Source organism: Onychostoma macrolepis, chromosome 24, assembly GCF_012432095.1.
Source record: "Onychostoma macrolepis isolate SWU-2019 chromosome 24, ASM1243209v1, whole genome shotgun sequence".
Lineage (NCBI taxonomy): Eukaryota > Metazoa > Chordata > Actinopteri > Cypriniformes > Cyprinidae > Onychostoma > Onychostoma macrolepis.
Window position 1 is genome coordinate 15,446,394 of NC_081178.1, and position 24,104 is coordinate 15,470,497.

Sequence of the window (24,104 nt, forward strand, 5' to 3'; positions counted from 1 at the left end):
ATACAATTTCACTGGTATTGGAATAAAATATGCAGAAATGCATATCCTACACTCTCAAACCATACGAAGCACTCCTGCGTCCAGCTGTCAGGTGCACGGTTTTTCTTCATACCAAGACAACAGAGCCACTTCAACCTCTACAGCCTTACTATATATAACTAACTCTCTCTCAGTCATGTGACATATAATTCAATCAATTGTTAATAGCAGCTTCTCAGAGGCTGCAGGGGACTTTCATGCAATAAGGTAGGTGTTTCGATTTGAAACCACGGACAATCACCGTAATGAGAGGGGTCGAGCGTTAGACGTGGTAGCTAGTGATTACAGAGGCGGCTTTGAAATGCTATCAGCTTTTCCTGCTAACCGACACAATCCGATTGGCTGAAGAGGATTTAACACAGATGGAAAGGACCAAAGTGCAAAAGATTAAGAATACCAAATATCTGATACACACAATAGCGGGAGCGCCAAGCAGCTTTTTGATAGATGTATGAAATCAAAGTTTCCAAGTATGGTGGTAAATCCAATTCTTTAATTAGCAATTCTTAACCAGTTTTGATATCAGTCTGCGGTACCAGTATTACAGAGCAGTGATTCGATTAAAGCCATGACGACATAGCAATACTGACAAGAAATGTAAAAAATGAAATTAAAATAAAAAAGTAAAACTAAACTAAAAAAAAATAAAAACACTAAACTAAAATAAAATTACAATAAAATTTTATTAAACCAATACAAAACAAAAACTGAAAAGTAAACAAAATTAAACAAATTAAAACACTAAAAGAATAACAAAATGAAACTAACAAAAACAAATTAAAACAAAACAAAATTAAATTAAACCAAAAACTAAAAGTGGCAACGCTAGATTGAACTTACAGCTGTTAACATCAACAACAAAATAACTGCCAAAAATTCTAAACTACAATAAAAATATATAAAATAAGACTATGAACAAAAATAAAATATATAAAATAAAATATATATAAAAAAAAATAATAGAAGAATAAAATATAACCTAAAACAATTTAAAACAAAACATAAGAAAATGTAAACTACACTAAACACAAATAAATAAAAAATCAAATTAAAACAAACAAACAAAAGGTGACAACACTAAATTGGACTTACGGCCTTACGGCTATGTCAACAACAAAAATATTTGAAAGTATTTTCTCATATATGTTTATATGCAAATTGATTTAGCTGTCCTGATTGTACAAAGTTACATGGTTAGTTGCATTTTTGTTGTCTGGGATCAGACCAGCAAGCCATTTGTGGGCAATGACCCACTATTTAAGATCCTCCGTCATAAATCACACTCAGAAACACCTTTTAATACTGTGCTGATAACAATTGCTTCTCGAGATCTTTGCAGATACTCTAATATGTTTATATTATCTGAAATAGCTACACTAGTGTTCAAGTGGTCTATCTGAATGGAGTTTTTTTTTTTACAGAGATGCCGACTGCCGTAAGGACACAGTAATGAAACCACAGGCTCGAAGTGACTGACGATAAGATCTCTACTGAGTGGGCGTGCTTGAAAAGGAAAGAGGCGCTTTCTTCCTTTTCTTTTCCTCCCTCAAGTTAGAAGCAATTACGTTTTCTTAATGGGTTGTTGATCAAATTCTTTTTGATAATGCAAGTAAAAATAATGTAAAACAGAGTTAATGTACTCTGTACACTGGTGCCAGACTGCTCTTGACAGGTTTACAGTTAGCAGATGTCCCGCAAGCTGCGTGCATCACCCACATACGCTGAAGAATGAGTCAGAGATGTTCGTGTCCCCTAAGGCAGGGGGAGACAGTCAGAGGTGTCTGATATCCAGATACCCCCACACAGAACTCCATGATGACTAGTGGTTTGGTGGCCGGCTTGTGTTAAAACTCCCGGTGAGAGACATGTGTCTAATAAACCTCACTGCTCTAAATATATGCATGCACAGAAATATGTGCAATCTGCTGAGAAATAAAGCACTAGTATTAGACATCATAATAAATAATACAAATCAGGGATGTCCTGATATTATAATTCAGTCCATCATTGATGAGACGATAAAATAATTGATAAAAGCCAGATTCAAATTGTATACTATTTTGCATAAATACTACTATACTATACTATTTGCATCCTTTTAAATGCTATAAGAGAATTAAGGCAGCATAACATTATAATATACAGTATGGAAAATGGATATACATTTTTAGTGTTTTAAAGATTAATTGAGAGATCTAATGTAAAAATGAAGGAAATTAACATGCAAAATTAACATACAAATATCAAATATCAACTGACACCAATAAATAAATTAGGGCTGTTAAATGATTAATTGCATCCAAAATAGAAGTTTCTGTTTACATAATAAATGAGTATATATACACACACGATAAATATACACAGTACACTGACATATATTATGAAAACACAAACTTTTATTTTTGATACGATTACTCACAATCAATCGTTTACAGCCCTAAAATAAATACATACTGTACATACATAAACCCCCCCCCCCCCACTAATATCAGATTGCAAATCTGGTACCAATAACAGTGTTACGTATATCAGTATTTCCACATTATTTATTAATATTTTGTATTACCTTTTACCTTATATTTTAAGTTTTCATTTTTTAATTTTAGTTTAATTATTAGTAATTTTGTTATGTGCTTTTGTTATTTTAGAATATACATTTCTGATTAGGTTTAATTTATTTTTATTTCAGTTTTAGTTATATATATATATATATATATATATATATATATATATTTTAACACTGACACTGAATGTATTGTGTGACCCTAAAATAAAAGTCAAGATTAAAGGACAGTGGAAGCTGTTGTGATGCTTTTTCAAGGTCTATTTTTAAAGTCATGAAGTAAACCTGATTGACACTGGTTAGTTAGCAAACACCACTAATTTAATAAGCTTCCAAAAATGAGCACATCTCATGTAATCTAAAATTCTGTCTAGCTAACTCCTCAACCACAAATGCTACATACTACGCTGTAGAAGAAACAAAGAGTAAAAATCAATCAACGGTCCAATCAAAACGCATCTGTTACCGTTCAAACATGGGTCAAATCATGAAACAGGCTCACCTTGTTTAATATTAATGAATGACTCATAAAGGCGGGCCACAATCAGCTACTTTAACCTAGTTAAGTTTTGCTAAATAGAGCCACACAAACAGTTCAACATGAATGTAGCATGACCAGCTTCTGGAAGCCCCTGCGCTTTAAGCAGGTCGCAGCTGGTGCAGCAAACAGGGCATAGCCCACGACAAGGCCGGGGAGGCACTGATATGGAGCATTAATTATTTACAGCAGTAGGGAAGGAGAGGGCCAGTCAGCCAGGCAGACTCTGAACAGCCTGCTGCTGTTCCACGCTCAACATGAGCCATGTCAGACCTCCACTAATCAACAGCACTGCGGAGGCACAGAGAGATAATGAGGAACACTGACACATTTCTCAATCATTCACTCCCATTAGCAGCTCTAGAGTATGTTAAAGATGCAGATGATAAGTGTTAGTGGTGTCAGGATGACCAATCAGAGGCATTTACTGGTGGGCGGAACGTTGGGGCGGTTCTAAAATCATGCCCCGCCCCCACCCCATCTCCATGCACTGTAATAGACCTTAGTAGGGTAGATGGCCTAGATAATTTGATGTGAACGGAAATTAGGCTATCAATTATCCAGCCAATTAAACATTAAAAATACATCTTTTTGTCCACTGGAAATTTGTGGGAAGACACATTTTAGTGGTTTCTCAGCTGAACGATTGACAATCACTGATATACGAGTATCCAGGATAAATAAAAAAAAATTTAAATCTACTTTGAAACGTGCCAAATTTTTAGAAATGTGCTCTTTGGATTCATATTGATAAAAAATAAATAAATGATAAAATAAAAAAAATCAAGAAAGATTACACTACAAAAATCATGTGGTGTAAAGATAAAAATATCATAAATATTTTTCTGGAATTTATTATTTTTTAAAAAAAATTCATATATATCAATATCAATACAGTGGGGCAAAGAAGTATTTAGTCAGCCACCAATTGTGCAAGTTCTCCCACTTAAAAGATGAGAGAGGCCTGTAATTTTCATCATAGGTATACCTCAACTATGAGAGACAAAATGAGAAAAAAAAAAATCTAGAAAATCACATTGTAGGATTTTTAAAGAATTTATTTGCAAATTATGGTGGAAAATAAGTATTTGGTCAATAACAAAATTCAATCTCAATACTTTGTTATATACCCTTTGTTGGCAATGACAGAGGTCAAACATTTTCTGTAAGTCTTCACAAGGTTTTCACACACTGTTGCTGGTATTTTGGCCCATTCCTCCATGCAGATCTCCTCTAGAGCAGTACTGTTTTGGGGCTGTTGCTGGGCAACACGGACTTTCAACTCCCTCCAAAGATTTTTGATGGGGTTGAGATCTGGAGACTGGCTAGGCCACTCCAGGACCTGGGCGGTGTGTTTGGGATCATTGTCTTGCTGAAAGACCCAGCCACGTTTCATCTTCAATGCCCTTGCTGATGGAAGGAGGTTTTCACTCAAAATCTCACGATACATGGCCCCATTCATTCTTTCGTTTACACGGATCAGTCGTCCTGGTCCCTTTGCAGAAAAACAGCCCCAAAGCATTATGTTTCCACCCTCATGCTTCACAGTAGGTATGGTGTTCTTTGGATGCAACTCAGCATTCTTTCTCCTCCAAACACGACAAGTTGAGTTTTTACCAAAAAGTTCTATTTTGGTTTCATCTGACCATATGACATTCTCCCAATCCTCTTCTGGATCATCCAAATGCTCTCTAGCAAACTTCAGACGGGCCCGGACATGTACTGGCTTAAGCAGGGGGACACGTCTGGCACTGCAGGATTTGAGGTCTTTGTTACTTTGGTCCCAGCTCTCTGCAGGTCATTCACTAGGTCCCCCCCGTGTGGTTCTGGGATTTTTGCTCACAGTTCTTGTGATCATTTTGACCCCACAGGGTGAGATCTTGCATGGAGCCCCAGATCGAGGGAGATTATCAGTGGTCTTGTATGTCTTCCATTTTCTAATAATTGCTCCCACAGTTGATTTCGTCACACCAAGCTGCTTACCTATTGCAGATTCAGTCTTCCCAGCCTGGTGCAGGTCTACAATTTTGTTTCTGGTGTCCTTTGACAGATCTTTAGTCTTGGCCATGGTGGAGTTTGGAGTTGGACTGTTTGAGGTTGTGGACAGGTGTCTTTTATACTGATAACAAGTTCAAACAGATGCCATTAATACAGGTAACGAGTGGAGGACAGAGGAGCCTCTTAAAGAAGTAGTTACAGGTCTGTGAGAGCCAGAAATCTTGCTTGTTTGTAGGTGACCAAATACTTATTTTACAGAGGAATTTACCAATTAATTCTTTAAAAATCCTACAATGTGATTTTCTGGATTTTTTTTTTCTCATTTTGTCTCTCATAGTTGAGGTATACCTATGATGAACATTACAGGCCTCTCTCATCTTTTTAAGTGGGAGAACTTGCACAATTGGTGGCTGACTAAATACTTTTTTGCCCCACTGTATATTTCAATTAGTCTTTGCAAATATGATCCATTGATTAATACACATTCCATTTTTGGGCAGTCAAACTACATGATATTTTACAACATGAACTTAATTTTACTTGGCATAAGAAGCTCAAATTATAGCAGATATTTTAAGGCGACTTACTGACCTTGAAATATAGTAATGAGGGTTAACAGGGGCCCTCTCGGCAATATTATAGCGATTTTATGATTTATGATTTTTTATTAAAACATTATATCCTTAAAGATTAGTTCACTGAAAAATGAAAATAGCCAATTTAAACTTCTTGTATTTTTTGAACTGTTAAATTGGAAGTTCAACAACCAATGAGGTTTGTTCCTGTGTGTCAAGCAAGTACTGTTGCGTTTACCATATTTTATTCTTATGGAATTGGAAAGACATTTTCATGATGATGAACTGTCCCTTTAACCATCTACTCTTTGGCAAACCAAACCAAGTCAACAAGAGCGTTCCAAGTCCTACACCTCATCATTTTGTACGCATTTTCTAATCAAGACAGATTTCCAGAGAAGTATATAACATTCCTTATACCATCTCAATTGTGCTCCGAGTCTTTTTCAAGTACTACATTCTCTTGAGGAAAGACAGAGACCTCCATCTCTTTACCCTGCCTATCGTTTCTTGCCATAAACAGATGTGCCAGCCTATAATACTCAACAAAGGAGGAGGAAAAGAGAATGAGGCAGTGCAGAGAACTTCCACTCTTCAGCATCCAGAGCGCTGACAGCCTCCTGTTCTCTCCTCCAGCGATACCATTTAAAGTCCACAGGGATGACTCCCTACTGGAAAGCTTTGCTGCCATCAACACAACCGAGAAGAGACTCTCTATCTGGGACAGTTGGAGGGTTATAGGGAGTTTTGTTTGTTTGTGATTCAACAGAACTAAAAATACCATGTTTGATCACTGACACCAAATGAACATCTAAAGACTCGTGTTCGGGAGGGTTTACTCATCCAAACAGAAAAGAATCGCAGTCGATAGCTTCAGTCCCTGAAGGCAACAACATCAGGGATAAAAGTTAAACTGCAGCACCAGCATGTGCTGTGTTTCCGGTTGTGACAACCAGCGTCTCAACCTGGCTTCTAAACTAGCTCGACTAAATCAAAAGTGCTGTGTGGTTCGGTCAGCTTCACCAGCAAAATTTTAATGGCTATGCTAGGTTATCAGTTGGACTAGCACCAAAACAGCACTAACTATCTGTTTTTTGCTTTAGAATGGTGAGTTTTAACCCCTTATATTATATTGTGGATCAATTGGACACAAATTGATATTTGAGGTGTCAAAATACTAATTACTCTATAACTTTTTTTTGTTTAATGTTGACTTTTTCTCATTTTGGGTCATGAACATGCATGCAAATTGTTTAAACTCTGATGTGTTGAAATGTGCATCCAAAATGTAAATTTTTATGGTTAAAAACAATGTTTTATGGTTAGCCATAATGTATTTGGTCATTTTCTCAACTAACCTCTGAAGGTATTTCCATTTACAATTATGCATTTGGCAGATGCTTTTATCTGAAGAAACATACTCTGTGCTGAAGGCATATATTTTTATCAGTTCATATATGTTAAAGGGATAGTTCAGCCAAAAATTAAAATTCTGTCATTAATTACTCACCCTCACGTCGTTCCAAACCAGTAAGACCTTTGTTCGTCTTCGGAACACAAATTAAGACATTTTTGATGAATTCCGAGAGCTCTCTGACCCTCCCATAGACAACAAGGATCACAATCACGATCAAGGCTCAGAAACGTAGCAAGGACATTGTTAAAATAATCCATGTGACATCAGTGGTTTAACCGTAATTTTACGAAGCTACAAGAATGTGCACAAAGAAAACAAAAATAACTTTATTAACAATATTCTTTATAATTTTCATACTTTGTGAAAATAGTTGTTATATAGGGGTGTGCCATATCATACCATCCACAATAATACCGGTATAAATTATTACATGATAAAAAAAAAAAAGTGTCATATTGCGATATCAATGATATAGCGATGCAATGATGTATTTACGAGGGATGCACCGAAATAAGCAAAAAGACCGAATAAATTGTACAATGATGTGACGCGATCAAACAGAGGCACGCACTACTGCAGCAAACACGTCAGCAGTGTGGAAGCATTTAAAACTGTCAGAGAAAGACGCAAAAATCATTACAAGCACCGACAGCGAGAGACCGTTTAGTACTGCATCTCATGTCTCCGATGAGAAGAGGAAGGGGTGGTTGTTGCTGGTTTCTGTATGATGATTAAAATCGCGAAATGGCCTTAAACAATTAAATACACTGCAGAACGTTATGTTTTCTAATAGACGCATGAATTGCATGTGTTCAAACAGTGCTGCAGGAGCTTGCGGCGCTGTCTCGTTAGCCAGGGTTCCAAGTCCAAACCGTGAGGGAAATCTGCGCTGAAACTGTATTACTCCTCAGTTGCTCAGTAAAGCTTTTATGAATTTTTACAGGGCATGTGACAATGTGATACATGCATCTTCCCAAATTAGTAATAAGAATAATTTATAAATCTGCTGCTGTCAACAAAAAGAAGCACTGAGGACTTCCTGAGGGTTTCCGTCAAAATAAAAACTCCAACATTCATAAATGTGTATTGTAATATTATTGTTGTTCTGTTAAATAAAATTAAAAAGACAATAATAATGATAATAATTGCAACAGCTCTATTAATACATTTATTATAAAGTTCACACATAGTGTTCAAATTGGGATCTGTAATATTTTCTTATGTTTTAAAAGAATTCCCTTCTGCTCAGCAAGGCTGCATTTATTTGCATGCCTGATTCAAGAAGGGGGTCTCAAAAATTTAATTTTAAGTTAAATTTTGCTTCGTTTGGTATAATGTCTGTTAGAATGTTAAAAAATGTTCCGTGTTGAATAAGTATTTTTAAAGTGTTGTTTTGTATTAGTGTACAATGTTTAAAAATAATCATTTATTCCATGTAGTGTCCATTTCATTCACTTAACATTTAATATTGGAGGCATCCAAGTTATTTGACACATTTGAACATTCTTTTTTTTTTTTTAAAGTAACGCAATAGTTACTTCCCCTGGTAACTGGTTAGGCTACTTTTATAATGATGTAACAGTTACTATTTGTGAGAAGTAACTATAACTAATTACTTTTTTAAAAGTAACTTGCCCAACCCTGGTCACTACAATTGCACTATAATGCTGCTTCTGCCACGTCATGACAATAGATTTACAATTCGAATTAGGTAGTCTGTCAATGACAGTAGCTCATTGGAAAAGGATGGAAAATGCCCTTCATTGTGTTTGCACTAATAAATGCTGCCGCCTGCCAGCATCACTAATAAAACGTTGTTCCATATTTTTTTGCATATCGTCAAAAATATCATTATATAAATATTCTTGACAGAATTTTGAGGCTATATCGCCCACCCTTATTGTTATATACAGTTGTTCTCATGTTTATGAGTGGGAGGTATTATTAAAGTTTACTCTTTTACACTTTTTTTTTTCATAGTGAATTGTATTAAATCCAGTTGGGGTCAATTGGACCTGCACCATAAAAAAAAAACCACATACCCATAATTTGACCCTACAATTTGAAAGACGCCATTTGAAAGTTGAAACTCACTTTACTAAGAAACCAAATTTCTTTTAACACTGAAGAAGATCAAATATTTAAAAAAATATTTGTAAAGGAAATGTGACATTTTATGCTTTGAAAAGTAGCTTTAGGTAAATACATTGAACAGTTTTTCTGCTTCTACTGCAGAAGTAAAATTTTAAAGTTTATTTAGTTAATTTTTTAAACAATGTATGCTACATATTATGCATTCATAATGCTAAACAACTTAAACCACTGACAGACATTCTGAGTTTAAAGTTGGGTATTATGCCAACAATGCTAACATAGTCTGTCAAAGCTAAAACCACTGTCTATGGCTGTAATACAACATATAAATATGTGTGGAACTTTAAATGATTTGCCCCTTTCAATGACTGTTTTTTTATCTGTTCACTCCATGCATCCTCCATACAGCACTGGAGTATACTAAAATTTAGATGAACATGAAATATGATTTTGGCTATAGCTGACAGAGAAAAAAAATGACCTTAAAACTGGGTCATGGTGATTCACTGTATGTGCGCACTACATAGGCATGCTGCATCACAGGTGTGATGGCAAATAATGCTAATATTATTTTGCACCTACTAAAAAGTTCACAACCAGGCTAATTATCCTGAAGCCTAATTTTTTTCTTGCAGACACACACACAAAAACTGACACTTATCCCTCATGATCTTGTGTAAGCACAGGCGTTCCTTTTTGGTGTAATCTTATCATTAGACGCATTGACGTGACTACATCACAAGTCTCACAAACCATGACATGCCAAAACCTCCTAGTTACAGATTTAATGTCTACTTGTTTGGGCCTGGAGTTCATGAGATCATCAAGTCATGCCTGGATCACATTAACCTGGACATTCTGTTGCTCCAATGACGAGTGTATATAGATATACCTATACGTATATTCTTGTATGTACCATCTTTGCAAAGTGGAGTAAACCTGTTTGGATTTACCTCACCACAAACCTGCCTTTTAGAAGTGAGGAAATATGTACATACACCCACACAAGTAATGATTCAAAAAATCATTTGACTTTGCCCCACTGATGAAGCTGTCAGAGAGCCCTTGGTGTGCAGTATGCATCCGCTGATGGGTTGGATATCAGTGGAAGAGACAGCGCCTGCCTGACAGGAGACTGACAGTCTGGGTTCTTCAAAATGCAGAGACGACAACACTGGAATTGAAAAGAAGAACTAAAAATCTCCAGACCTTACGGTTTTTGCAGGCAGCAAGTACGGCGCTCCACAGATCATTAGTATGAACTGATCGTGTTCAGATCTCAAGCTGTGATTCTCCAGCTTAGGTTTGAACTGAACTAAAGCTCTAAATTCAAAGAAACAGTCTTGAGATTTGATGGGCTAATGACAAAGAAGAGTGCTCAGACAAGGGAAAGAAACAATCCTTTAAAATCTAGTTTAAAACACATGCCGAGTACATGTAAGTGTAATGTTTGTATTCATGTTGGCTTTGAAAAACAATTTCTCAACAAAAGTTTAAAAGCAAAGACTTACAGCTTGAATACATGTGAGTGCATTATACTTTTCAAAAACGTTTTAAAATATGTCAAAATAAAATGTTTTTTTTAAATGTCATGAACTATTATTTTATAAATATCAATACATGTTTTTGTGAGTTGCACCACATGACATATCACAACCTAATTACCATAAAAGGATCCTTGTTATAAAAGGATCCAATTACCTGTCTTTTATATGACACCGGTTTTCAAATATCAAAAATGTATTACAAATATAACATTTATAAAAATGAAAATAAACATTAAAATAAAAAAATACACATAAAATATAAAAATCAGTATTTCATTCTAAGATATGATAAAACAAATGATAAGACAAAACTTCCAAATGACTTATGATTATGATACTATATTTATTTGATACTATATCAGGACATTTGTATCAACTAATATCCCCCTTATATCTTTATATTGTTTATTTGATTAATTACAAAAGAAGTTAATAATACCGGAAATAAACACCATTTATATTAATACCAGAAGTTTTGGCTAAAAGCCTTCCTCAGTATCAATTAAAAAAACAAAAAAAATAACTGATTTTAATTAAATTACAGAATAAGTAAATTCATTGTGCATTAAAGTTAAAGTACTTGCTAAACTGTCATCTTAAAATGCAGAAGATGCACTATAGTCCTGACCTATATGTGGGACGGGATACTGTGGAAGGTTAACACTGCGCCTACCAAAAGGCAGAGAGCTAAACTTGCCAAACAAAGCCCAACAGACATCTCAAGAGAGCAGCAGAGGAGGGAGACTCAATCCATCATTCTCCTGGAGTAGACAAAGAGGCAGCTTGCACCAAAGCTTCATGTGCCATCCCTGTAATCTTGTGGCTTGAAAAGCTCAGAGGGATCAAGACTGGTGACACACCCTGTGCTTGTAGGGCCCTCGAAAATGGCGAGGGCACCGCTTCTGCATCGGTCCAGGGGTCTTTGAAGGGTTTGCATAATGACTAGCCTTGCCGTAAAGAACAATGTCCTTGCTTGACCCTCCTATACGGACCGGAGCGTTATTCAAACTGAAGGGAATTGCATCATAATCATATGTTAAACCCCGCCACGTAAATCCAACTTTCACGCTCATCTGATGGCACCCAGCCCGAATCCAGCTCGAAGGTGGAATGACTTAAATATCTGGGTGGGGGGTGGTGGTTCACAAAGCCAAAATACACAAGAGTGTGTGGAGCTGTTGCGAGCAACCCACAGCTATTACCCAACATTACTGATTACAGTGTGGAGAGATCCCTAAGGCCGATGGGGATCGTGGTTATGCAGAACAGATGGGCCTTTATTAGCAGCGAGTGTCTGAGGGAGATTTGCAGGAGATTCGGTGTTTACAGCCTCTTCAGCTGACGATAATGAGCCCAAAGACGAAACGTCAGCGAGTGAGAACGAGCAGAGACAGGAAGTGAAGGAAATGAAACCAATCAGTGCTGTTGGAGAATATGTGAAAGACTTGAAAATAGTCTAGCAAGGAAACGCAAAAAACAAGCGGCGGATGAGAAGGGGGGTTGGGATGGCAACGAGCTTATGACTGAGATAGAGAGAGAGCAAGAGAGGAGGAGGAGGAGGAGGAGGAGGAGGAGGAGGAGGGAGATCGACATTCTCTCCTCCCTAGAGCCGCAGGCCTGGTCTCCAGCCACTGTCCCAGATGGCTTGACTGAGAGAGGGAAAGAGAGATGTTCCTGCCACTCATAAGCTCTACAATTACTGAGAACGTAATGGTCTTAAAGTACCAGCATCAAGCAGACCCAAAAAGCCAACGTCCATTTACCGAAGCTGATCATATTCATGAATCTTTTAAACTGACAGCCACTTCAAGTTGCCACAGAGAGAGCGCTGTATAATAAACATATTAAGCGGCAAAGGCGGATCTGGAGTGGCTCACGGGCACGGGACGCTCGCGGCTGGAGGTGCATGGATTTCCCTTATCTGGCCATCAGAACTATACTGTTTGATCTAGCATTGAGCCTGTCGGTACATTTCGAAACGCTGGGTTAACTGTATTCCCATAACTGAAAGTGTAACGGAGAGTGGGTTAAATGTCTGATGTGTATTGATGGGTTTTGGGTTACAAGAGGCACAGATGCAGTGCGAAAAATCAATAAACTTCTTTAGTGCATGCTAGGTGGGAGGGTCCACATTGTGCAGCTGACAAACCAAGCTCTGAAGATTAGATCGCCGACAAGCTTAAATACCACCTCCGGGTTTTGTCGAGAAAAAAATTCTGAACTTGTGTCCCAGCCTCTTGGAATTAATTAAAAGAAAGAGTTTACGGATTGTAAACAGCTACCTCACATTGATGTTCTAATACATCAACTTAACCTACACTAAATAATACTGAACATTAGTTGAGCAATATGTCTTTGGCACATCCAGAAATCTAGCTGTAGTTTTTAGAGGTTTCTGTAAACACAAACGTCTACCAGTCCAAACTAGTTCAGGAAAGCATAGGTGCTACAGGGATGGCACATTTTTGTAAGCCAACCTGGAAGTTAACATGACCCTGGATCCCTCAACAAAAATGCAGTAAGATTTTTCCATTGGCTTAGGGTTATTATAGAAAAGAGGCTCTTTGACCAAAAGGTTTATGATTCTTACATGTTCATCAAGATAATCTTCACAAATTTTGAAGCCTAAATACAGTCAGCAGAAATAAATAGCGAAAGCTATAAATTAACTACACCACAGTCATATGACTTCAACGTCCATCACACAGAGTTGCTGACAACTCTTTCAATCTATATTTAAAATCTATAATTTATAAAGTTTGAGTTAGAGTAGTTTGCAAGAGCATGAGTATAAAAGCAACAAGGCTGTGAGTAGATGAGTTTTCCTGTACAGCATTGTGACATTCATTGTCCCTGACAACCTTTGTAGTCCCATTTAGCCACTTTTTAGCAACGGCCTTTTTCCAAGACGTTGAATATTATAGAATAGATAAAGTGTTAACCACAAACTTTATTTTTAGGCATATTTCAGCCACAAAAGCACTAACTTGTTTCAGTGCTTTAGAACTAACTCTTGTAGGACAAAACACAAAAACCTGACTAATTTTGATTTAAAAATATCCAATATCACTACTAAGGCATACTGCATAAGAAAACACTCCCAATAACATTAGGGTTTTAGCTTTAGCATTAGCATTAACTGTCTACTGTTTGTTTTCTTTTTGAGGTCAACTAGAGTAATGGCACAGCAACAGTTTGAAAAGAATCTTACAGAGCAAGTTATACCTTATAAACATGGTTACAGCTAGTTACCTGAATAATAACACATTCAGTTTAATAGCACAGACTTTTGATGCTAATTCGATCACCTTATTCATGAATAAGATTTATTCTTGTCACAGCAACACAAGAATGCACGCCAAATAATGTACTATGGGTTACATGCCTAAAATCTACAGCTATACTATATATAAGCTATACTTATAAGTTGTGTCACCAACTTTATCAATTTATCCAAGACAGACAGCTCAAATATGTATTTGTGGGATGTAAATACACTGCCTAGTCAATGTGCACATAGTTTAAGCGATGCATGGTTAACTGTTTAAGGCTCATTTATAATTGATCTTGATTTCTAAATGAAGTATATGTTTCTTTAAGGGCTATAGATGAGTGGATGACGTGGTTAACTTGTATTAATATATATAGAGTGTCTTTGCAAGATATGGAAAGTGCTGAGGAGTTGACAGCGCATGCAACACTCAGCATAACTTGACACATGGGCTGGAATGCATATACAGAAAACAAGTCACTCGAAAGTCTTTCATGATTATTACATAATCATCTGGATGCAATGATTGTGCACTTGAAATTCCAATTATATATTGCCAGCCAAATTTCAAATCAAATGCCACATTTTATTTCTCTTTTTTGTGCTGTAATGTGTTATGTGAATCACAAAACCTGCTCAGAGCACATCTTGAGAAATGTGAGCTTTATAGACACTTCCGATGGGCCCTAATATGAACACATACAGTCTGCGGTGGTTTGTAACAAATACATAATAGCAAGTATCTATGACTGTTACATATTCTCACACAAAGTTGATGACACAAAAATAGTGTATGTGGTTCATCACCTCCAAATGAGAGAATGACAGAACTAAACTATTAACCAACATGCACTCATTCAAAAGATTATGTTATGATAACATCATTCTCAGATTTTTAAAGCATTCAAAAAATGACCAAAAATATATATATTTTAATATTTCAAATATTATTATTCTACTCATTTACAGTAGCCTTAATTTTACAGCATTAACGTCATCATATGCTTCCAAGTTCATTGTGAAAAAAACGACTGAAGAGTATGCATATTAATCTCGCAATATAAGTGACGATCAAAACAGACAATTAAACTGTTAATCTCATTAACTGGATGACAATTAACCGTCATCTGAAATTTCACGCCCTACTCGCTTGCATCAAAATGAAGCGCTTTGGCTTTGGTTTTTCTTAGGTGTATGCAACGGTCAGTTCATGGAGGAGGGGAGGAGAGAGAGCCGTGTGCAAACAGCTTATCCTCACTGTCATCTGCTCCTAATGACAGCTGACAAACTACTAATGCAAATCCCATCTGAGCGGCTACAGTTGCCCCACCCCCAGCTTCCCTTGCCCTCCCCGTACAGGAAAATCCAGCCCCAACAACCCCTCCCACCCCGCTACATACACAGCGAATGATCCATGCTCGAAAATTCCTCCTCTATGACGGTCTGCTCACAGCGAGTGCTCTTCTTTTAAACCAAGACAATACCATGCTCTTCAGTCACATGACAGCAGAGAGCAATGGTTCAAGCAGAGCAGGTGGCGACTGTGGCATCCACATGCAGCCAAACACATGCTCATTTGTGGCTGCTACTCTGAGTGCCACTTACTAAAGTTGTACAATCAAACTACTGATTGAATCTGTGAATTTATGCCAGTAATATAAAGTAAAAATATAAATATTTAATGATATTAACTGGAAAAATAAGATTTAAAAATATAAATGTTTAATACATTTGTATAAAACATTTAAATACATAAAATATAAATATATATATTATATTTAAATATGTAATTTACATATTTTTACTCTAACACACATATATATACATATATATATAAAATACTTTTTTTGTAAATAGGAAATCTCAACTACAGATCAAGTGCCAGAATATATAAAACATGGGATTCCTTTCAAAAAGAGAGAAAAAAAAGTATGTAATATGTAAATGTGGTATATTTACTTATGATTAAGCATTGTGGAAAGTAAAACAAGTTATAAAGTCTTCTTTCAAAAGACGCTACAATTTTTATTCGTGTATGTAATTTCTTGGTTTATTTCACTTGTTAAAGTTTTTAATGAAGGTGATTATAAAGTGTTACTGACACAAAAATCTTTCTTAGCCCTAATTTGGCTGAGAGTCTGGGTCTCTAAAAGTTAAAAACCTCTGTTTTAGAGGAATAAAAGACAGAAGGAAAAATCAAGGCTGCAAATAACCGAAAACAAGGTTCCTTTTTTGCTGCTCAAACCAAATACAGAGAGGAAATGATGTCACGCCTCCCACACAAACCACACCAACTCACACTTTCATTTGTTTTGCAGTATATCATACAAGTGTTTTCTTCATCTTCTCACCATGCAGTTTCATAAACACACATTAGGCCTTCAGTGTCATGAATTAACCAACAATTTGATAGGAGAGAGTGTGAAAGAAAGTGACTGTGTTCATCACAGGTTGCTATGCTTACCTTGGCTTCAGTCCAGACTCAGCCTCAGGGCATTTCTGCAGCAATGGGACCAGTGGAAATCTTTGGGCATTATTCACTTATCTCAATCTGTGGAAGAACAGAACCATCCAGTCAAGATCTCAACCAAGGCTCAACACAAGCAATGCAATATAGTACACATCAAAACCTTATTAATATTGACTGATTTTGTGTAATTTTATTGAGGTTTTTTTTTTTTAAAAGGATGACACAGAGGCCATGCTAGTTAATAAAAATAAATAAATAAATAAATAAATCAGGCTATTTTGAGAAACTATGCTTGGTCGTTTAACAGAAGTAATTTTACACTAATTTAAGAGCTCCAAAACTTCAATTTGTCAATTTTATAAACGGATAACAATGAAACAGAAAAATTAGGTTCAAAAAGCATGTCCAAGGTATGTATGCATGCATGTATATATATAAAAAAATAATAAAAATAAATAAATAGTAAAGGGGAATGGAAGCCTTTTTTCGGAATGTTAATATTTCTTGCCAGTATGTTGCTTTTGTGTTTTTCTTATTCTTGATTTACAATATTAACAATAATGAGAATAGAGGCTCTCACAATGCAAAATAATTTTTTTGGTATTTAATGATCAAAATAAAATACAAAAAATTACTTTTGAGTTTAGGGTGAAATATGACCTGGCCATATTCTTGAGAAGTTTTGTGCAAATAACATTCACATTCTGAGGCCACACCATCAGCTGCCCTGGAAGTAAACATTAAGGTTTGTATGACATCGGATTCTATGACATCACTTCCCTGTGCGTCTTGTGAGATCAGCCCTGTCAGCTTTGAGCACAGCACTTGAGCTGTCCTCATATCAGAGAGTTATCAGCCAACCAAGAGACAGCAGAGTAGTCCCAGACCTGTCAGGAAGAGTGTGGCTATTCTTAATAACGACACCTTGCCGGCACCGGCTCCAAGAAGACCAACCAAGCTCGGGTGATACCGAGAAGACCCACAGAGGTCAACGATCGGGTGGCATTCATGGCTTATGTCCTTGGGACCCATATGGAGAAGACTTTGCTTATAAATTGTCCAAAAAAAATAAGAACAAGTATTGGACATCAATTCTAATAGCAAGGAAATATTTTGCCTCCAAAATAAGATGCTGTTCACAAGTGGTTGATAGCGGTTTGCCATATGTGCACCTTTCAAATTAACATTCTTCTGATGAAGGTTTTTTTTTTTTAAATGAAAGAAAATAGGTAGCTCTGCTATAGTTAGTAAAACGCAATGAGACCATCCGGAGCAGTCATGTTTTTCAGGCAATTAGCTTAAGTGAACTACCATATGAGAGTGATCTCTGCAAACTTATTGAAAAATGAAGAATTGGATTTAAGTTTTAATCCACCATCTCCATCCTGGCCCTCTCAATAATGTCAAGGGGAAAGATCTAAATGATCCCACAATACTCTTTATACTCTTATAGCGTCCATTAAAAAGTTTGTGAAAGTTGAATGCCAAGTGGAGACATAAGGGACACCTGAATCAGCACACATCAAGTGTGCTCGAGAGACGAAATGAAGAAAAAATAAGGAAAAATATAACATTAGATGCTCCAGAGAAGAGAAAGTTTTGCAAAAATATAAAGTACTTGATCGTTCAAAAAAAAAAAAAAAAAAAATCTTGTAAAGAAGTCTCTTATGCTAACCAAGTCTGCATTTATTTAATAAAAAAAACACAGTAAGAACAGTAATACTGTGAAACATTATTACAATTTGAAGTAAGTGTTTTCTATTTTAATATGCAATTTATTATGGCAAAGCTTAATTTCCAACAGCCATCACATAATTCACAATTCAGTGTCACATGATCCTTTAGAAATCATTCTAATATGCTGATTTGCTGCTTAGGCTACATTTCTTTTTATCATCAACACTTTCAGAAACCCAAATGGTGCCAGAATCTCCAAAATGGCATAAAGCAATCATCACAAACTTTTTAGAAGACTATTAAGGGACGGAAAATGAGCTCAACATCATTAGAAAGGGGAAAAATTGGAGAAAAAAAAGTAACAGGAAGAGAAGAGAAAAAAAAAAAATGACAATCATCATCAGGTTGGTAAAGATTTAATAGTGTTACACACGTCTTCAGGGCCTCTGGTTCCACAAGGGAATCGTTTCAAGCTTATTAGATAGTAACATGAAGTACGCCTTTTTAATTATGTTCAGCAAGTAATTAGTGGAAAAAAGGGTTTAAATCATCTCCCCGATCCCAGAATTAGCCTCTGAGAAGGAAAAAAAAAAATTACTTGCCGCAGTAAGTATCATTCAACAAAGTTGAAAGCGCATGTAGAAACAGCCAGAATTCTCCCATTGTGAGCAAATGCCTTTAAAGGGGTTGTTGACTTATGCAGAAGCTCTCCTGGGAGCTTGTGAACAAATACCTGAGGGGAGGGCCATCCGCAGCGCTGTCACATGATGTCATGTGCTGACCAGATATTGCTACATGTAGTTTCACAGCAGCCACCCTGCTACAACACCATGTGCACACTGACAACAACACAAAGGGAGAACAATAGTGCTGGGTTTCTGATGGGTATGATAAATAATAAGAACACTCTGAGCAGGTGCTTCTATAAATAATCATAAAAATAGTAAATTCACTATATAGTTACAGAAGCGTGTAAATGGCTTTAGCGATCTAAATGCGAGACAGAGAAATCATGTGGCCTGTGTACAAAAAGTACATTAAAATTAATCTAGCATATCCAAACCACTATTAATCAAAATTATATAGAGAGACACACATCAGATGCATTCTGAAAGACTTCATTTATCTTTTCACTGGTCAGGGGGAAGTTAAAATTTTTTTAAAAAAAAAAAGTATTTTCTGAGGCCGGAGGAATTTCCCTCCATTTCTTGTGTCACATGTTTGTTTCTAGCCCACAGCAGATCTTAACCCGATTGGTCACTGCAGTTATGGGGTCCTTCAACCATGGTAAATCAGTCAAGCGGCTAATTCAGCTGTCAGATAGACACCAAAAAAGGCTTTTTGTTTTTGTGGAAATGTCTTTCAAACACCAAAAAAGTCACAAGCTCTTTATGATCATAGCATCTCAACTGAAATCAAACAGTCACAAGTTACAACAACTGCAGATAAACTTCTAATCAGGTTTCATAACAGCTGCTCTTTACTATTCAATAAACACTCCACACCAAAGGGCCAGGAAGATCTGAGAGCCTGGACACACACACACACACACACACACACACACACACACACAGCAGACCACACACCGTGGATCTATTCCTAACGAACGTGTTGTGATAGAGTGGGACGTTCTGCATTCCCTTACCCGAGACCCTCTATCTCTCTCCATCTGCAGTGTGGGTCAAAAGTTCATGTATGTGTTACAGTTGTATGTGTAACACCACAGACCATATTCCCCAAACTCTCAACCACTGGCCACTGTGAGGCTTAATACTACAACAGCAAATAAATGATTGACTGAACACACATTCTCCTTCATAATGTCACTTTAGAAACATATTTCCCAATGGACATGTGTAAAGAGACATCTTGCATATGTATTACAAATTGAGAGGACAGGACATTTCACAAGAAATCAAATTATTCTTTACCTTTTGAGGTGTAGGCTGTTCTACAATAAAACATGGTAATTTGTGGATACAAAACTTCCTAGTCCAGACGTCGGTAAAATATGGGAAAGAATCTGTGCTGTTCCCGGTTGTGTATGTGTAGCACCTACAGCTCTGCACATCCTTCTAAAAATCTCGAAATTTACAACTGAAGTAACTTCAATTCAATGTTGCTGTTGTTAACTAAAACTCATTTTTGGAAAGTGAAATAAAGCTGAAATAAAATATAAATATTAGATGAAAATTTGAAATCGTATATGTTGAATTTTACATTGAAGTACTAAAATTACTGAAAATAAAACTGAAATAAAAATAAATTACAGCTATACAAAATATTTAAAAAAATTAATGACAAAATTTTAAAAAGACAAAAAGCACTTCACAAAATAACAAACTGAATTAAAATTAAAACGGAAATAAAAATAAATTATAGCTATACAAAATATTTTTTAATTAATGACAAAATAAAAAACATCAAATTAAAAAATTAATTTAAAAACTGATTCGAAAAATTACTAAACTAAACATTTATAATTATAAATAAGTTTATTTTAGACAAGGGTCACGATTGTCGTTTCAGATCTTAACTACTGGAATGTGTCACTCAAACTTTTGTGCAATTAAATTTACATTTTACATTTATTCCGTTGGCAAACTTCCATCACAAATTAATGCAGGCTTTGCAAAGGGACTGTTATTGAAGGATGAGACAGTTCATACTATATTGAACCCAAGAGCAAATCCAAAGACCACAAGCTTTTACTCATTTTACATAAATGCTATTTACATAAAAGTCTTAAAGACACGGTACCACAAAACTGCCCATTTAATTCTAAGAGTGCTTTCACACTAGCACTTTTGGTGCGCACCCGGGTTTGACTGACGTCAGAGTTCGGTTCGTTTGGATGATGTGAACGCTGTCTTCTGACCTTGGGTGCGCACCTGCAAACCGTACCCTAGTCCGCTTAAAAAGGGTGGTCTGGGGTACGGTTCAAGTGAACTCCGGTACGGTTCGCTGCTAATGTGAATGCAAACATACCAAATCACAGAAGTAAGCCACTATTAATGCCGTATTATTTGATAAAAATGTGTGTTTGTGTGCGTTTCACTCACTTCCCTGATGAGGGTGACTGACACACTGCAAGCAGAAAGCTGTGTGTCTCATTTCTGTTCACCTTCAGCGTTCTTTACAGCATTTGCAGTACATTTGGAAGACAGACATAAGTGTCATTATGCACTGAAGCTTTGTAAACAAAATGAATGGTTCAAAAACGTAAATATATAAAAAGTGCAGCGAGCAATCTTATGCATTTTGCCGCCTTCTCCCGCGCCGCCGTTACTAAGCAACGGGGTAAACAGCTGCTGTTCGGATCCAAATAAAATAAAATGAACGCAGTCCAGCGGGGGAAGGGGGCAGGGGGGCCAATCGAACTCGGGTTCGGACCAGGCAAGCAAACCAAGTGTGAAAGCACCCTAAGAGTAAAAGAGATAGGGGACAAGTTTTGGCACAAAATAAAACAATAAAATTATGCGGACCCCAAAGAATAAAATAAATAAATAAATAAATAAATGCTATTCACAAAATAATGCCGCTCAAAAAAGTCCAGAAGTTCAGATTTTATTCTAGAGAAGTCTCACGTATTCAGTTAGCAGCTCTTTGACTAGATGCGAGCGGGATTGTCTAAACCCTGTGTTTGAGGGTAAGTGATCCTGCTCTCTCCCCCATGATCCTCTCTGTTTCCTCCTGGCCTGAAGCAGGTGCAAGTCATCTCAGTGGGGATGTCACTAAAGGCTTATGTCAGGGGAAAGCAGCCAGCTAATCGTACCACTCAAGGGCTAAAGATTAGATTGGCCGCGCAGATTCTTTTAGTCACTCAAAACTGACCACAATGGGCCAGACGCAGAGGCCAAATACAAATTTAACCTTCCATGTCAACATTTTCACTGGCAATCCATCAACTTCTTGATCGTATTAGTCAGACAAAGATTTAAAGCCTCAACTAAGTGAATAACATCACCGCACTGTACAGGCCAATGGAGCTAATGAAATTATATACACTTAACCAGATTTTTACATTTTCTGAAGAAAATTTTATTTGCACAACACTTTCTGCCACATGCTAGAGTCCATAACCCCAAGTATGAGCAATAGTAAAAGCAATGCTTGCCTTAATTTAGAATAACTAAATATTGGCCACTAAACTGTGTTTTCTTGCTCTGCAGACTTATGTTCCTTATCTTAAGTCACATAGGAAATCAGTGTTATCTGCTGAGCCAAAGCCATGAATCAAGCAGTAAACGTGCTGCTCGGCACCACCAATCTGGGTGTTAATGTTTCGAGTTATGTGGCGGTATTAAGCTGTAAATTCCACAGCATGGCGATTTCACCGAGGTAATTATTTCTCCCTAAAACATGACTGAAAATTTTCCAATACCTCATTTCGATAATATATTTGTAATCACATGCATCCCCTTTTTATGCATGTTGAATGAGGAAGCTTGAACCCATGATGAACCTCTTGAGGAGTAAAGAGAAAGTAATTTCTTACAAATGGGAAACCAGTAAAACTACTTTGGGTGTAAAAGGTATATCAAAAAAAATCAAACAAATCAATCGAATCAAAAAACTTTCACTAAAGTAGCTGCAAAGAAACACTATCAAATCTATCAATCAAATAGTTATTTTCATTTTCAGCTGTGACAAGTGTGAAAAACCCAACATTAGCAGACATCCCATGAGGCAGCATTCTCCACTCAGTTGCTTAGGTACAGTCACAAACCAAAGCACCGTTGGCCACGTCTCAGTGAATTTTGGAGGATTTTAACATGAGTTGAGTAGGTACAAAAAATTACTTTTTATGCATAAAGAAAACAAAAATAACTACTTTATTCAACAATTTCTTCTCTTCCGTGCCAGTCTTTGATGCACATTCATGAGAGCACCATGACGCATTAGTATTCTTGTAGCTTAATAAAATTAAGGTTGAACCACTGACGGCACACAGACTATTTTAACGATGTCTTTATTAACTTTCTGGGTCTTAAACGTGTCAGTTGCATTGCTGTCTATGCAGAGTCAGAAAGCTCTCGGATTTCATCAAAAATATCTTAATTTGTGTTCCAAAGAGAAACACAGGTCTTAAGGTTCGGAACCACATGAGGGTGAGTAATTAAATGACAGAACTTTCATTTTTGGGTGAACTGTCCCTTTAACAGTGTAAAATAATTGTTTCAAAGCTGAATTTTAAATGAGTTTTATATAATAACAAAAGGTAACCTAAATGTCAAATTGGAGCGATTAAATACCAGATGGTACCAATACATCGTTCATCCCTAATAAAATTCTTTCATGGCACTATATTCTCTTAACGAATCAGATGACAAATGCTACTTTCGAGACATCAGGCCCATCACTTTCATGAAAGTCCCTCTGTGTGTATGACTTTTTCTAGAGGTATCCATCCTGACACTTTTCCTGCTCTGCCTCTATGAAAACCTCACATATCAATGATCGGTTTCCGTTTAGTGAATGTGTTGTCAGCTCCAATTCCACATGCGATTATCATTCTCTCTTTGCAGCTGGGAGCCCACGCTTACCCTTTTTTTGGATGTGTGCCATCTCCACAATGGCCAGACTTGCTAAGGCGGCTTTGTTTTTACTAAATTGTGAGTACTGTAAATCTAACCGCTTTATTTAACATTTCACTGACTCGGAAGTGGGTGGTGAGACAAGAGAGATCTATAATACCTAAAGAAAGCTATCCGTTTACATTCCCATTCATCACAGTGATGTCTGAACTATGTCATTATTGTCTTTTAAGTTCATGTCATGTAATAGTAAATAACCAACAAATTTCACAACAGATTGTGAAATTAAACATTTAGTTTGTTTACATTTTAAAAGCCAACCACTCAGAACACTATTCTAGAAAATATTACTAGCAAATCATATTTTTATAAATGCTT

The 24,104-nt window shown here is 36.5% G+C and overlaps 1 protein-coding gene across 4 annotated transcripts in view; it reads right to left on the bottom strand.

Moving 5' to 3' along the window:
- ncoa2 (nuclear receptor coactivator 2) overlaps positions 1-24,104 on the bottom strand; it is a 103,447-nt gene that overhangs the window by 62,196 nt on the left and 17,147 nt on the right. For all 4 annotated transcript variants that reach the window (XM_058764657.1, XM_058764658.1, XM_058764656.1 and 1 more), the window contains exon 2: positions 16,507-16,593. The gene's annotated coding sequence lies outside the window, so the exon portion shown is untranslated. The remainder of the gene's footprint in view (positions 1-16,506; positions 16,594-24,104) is intronic.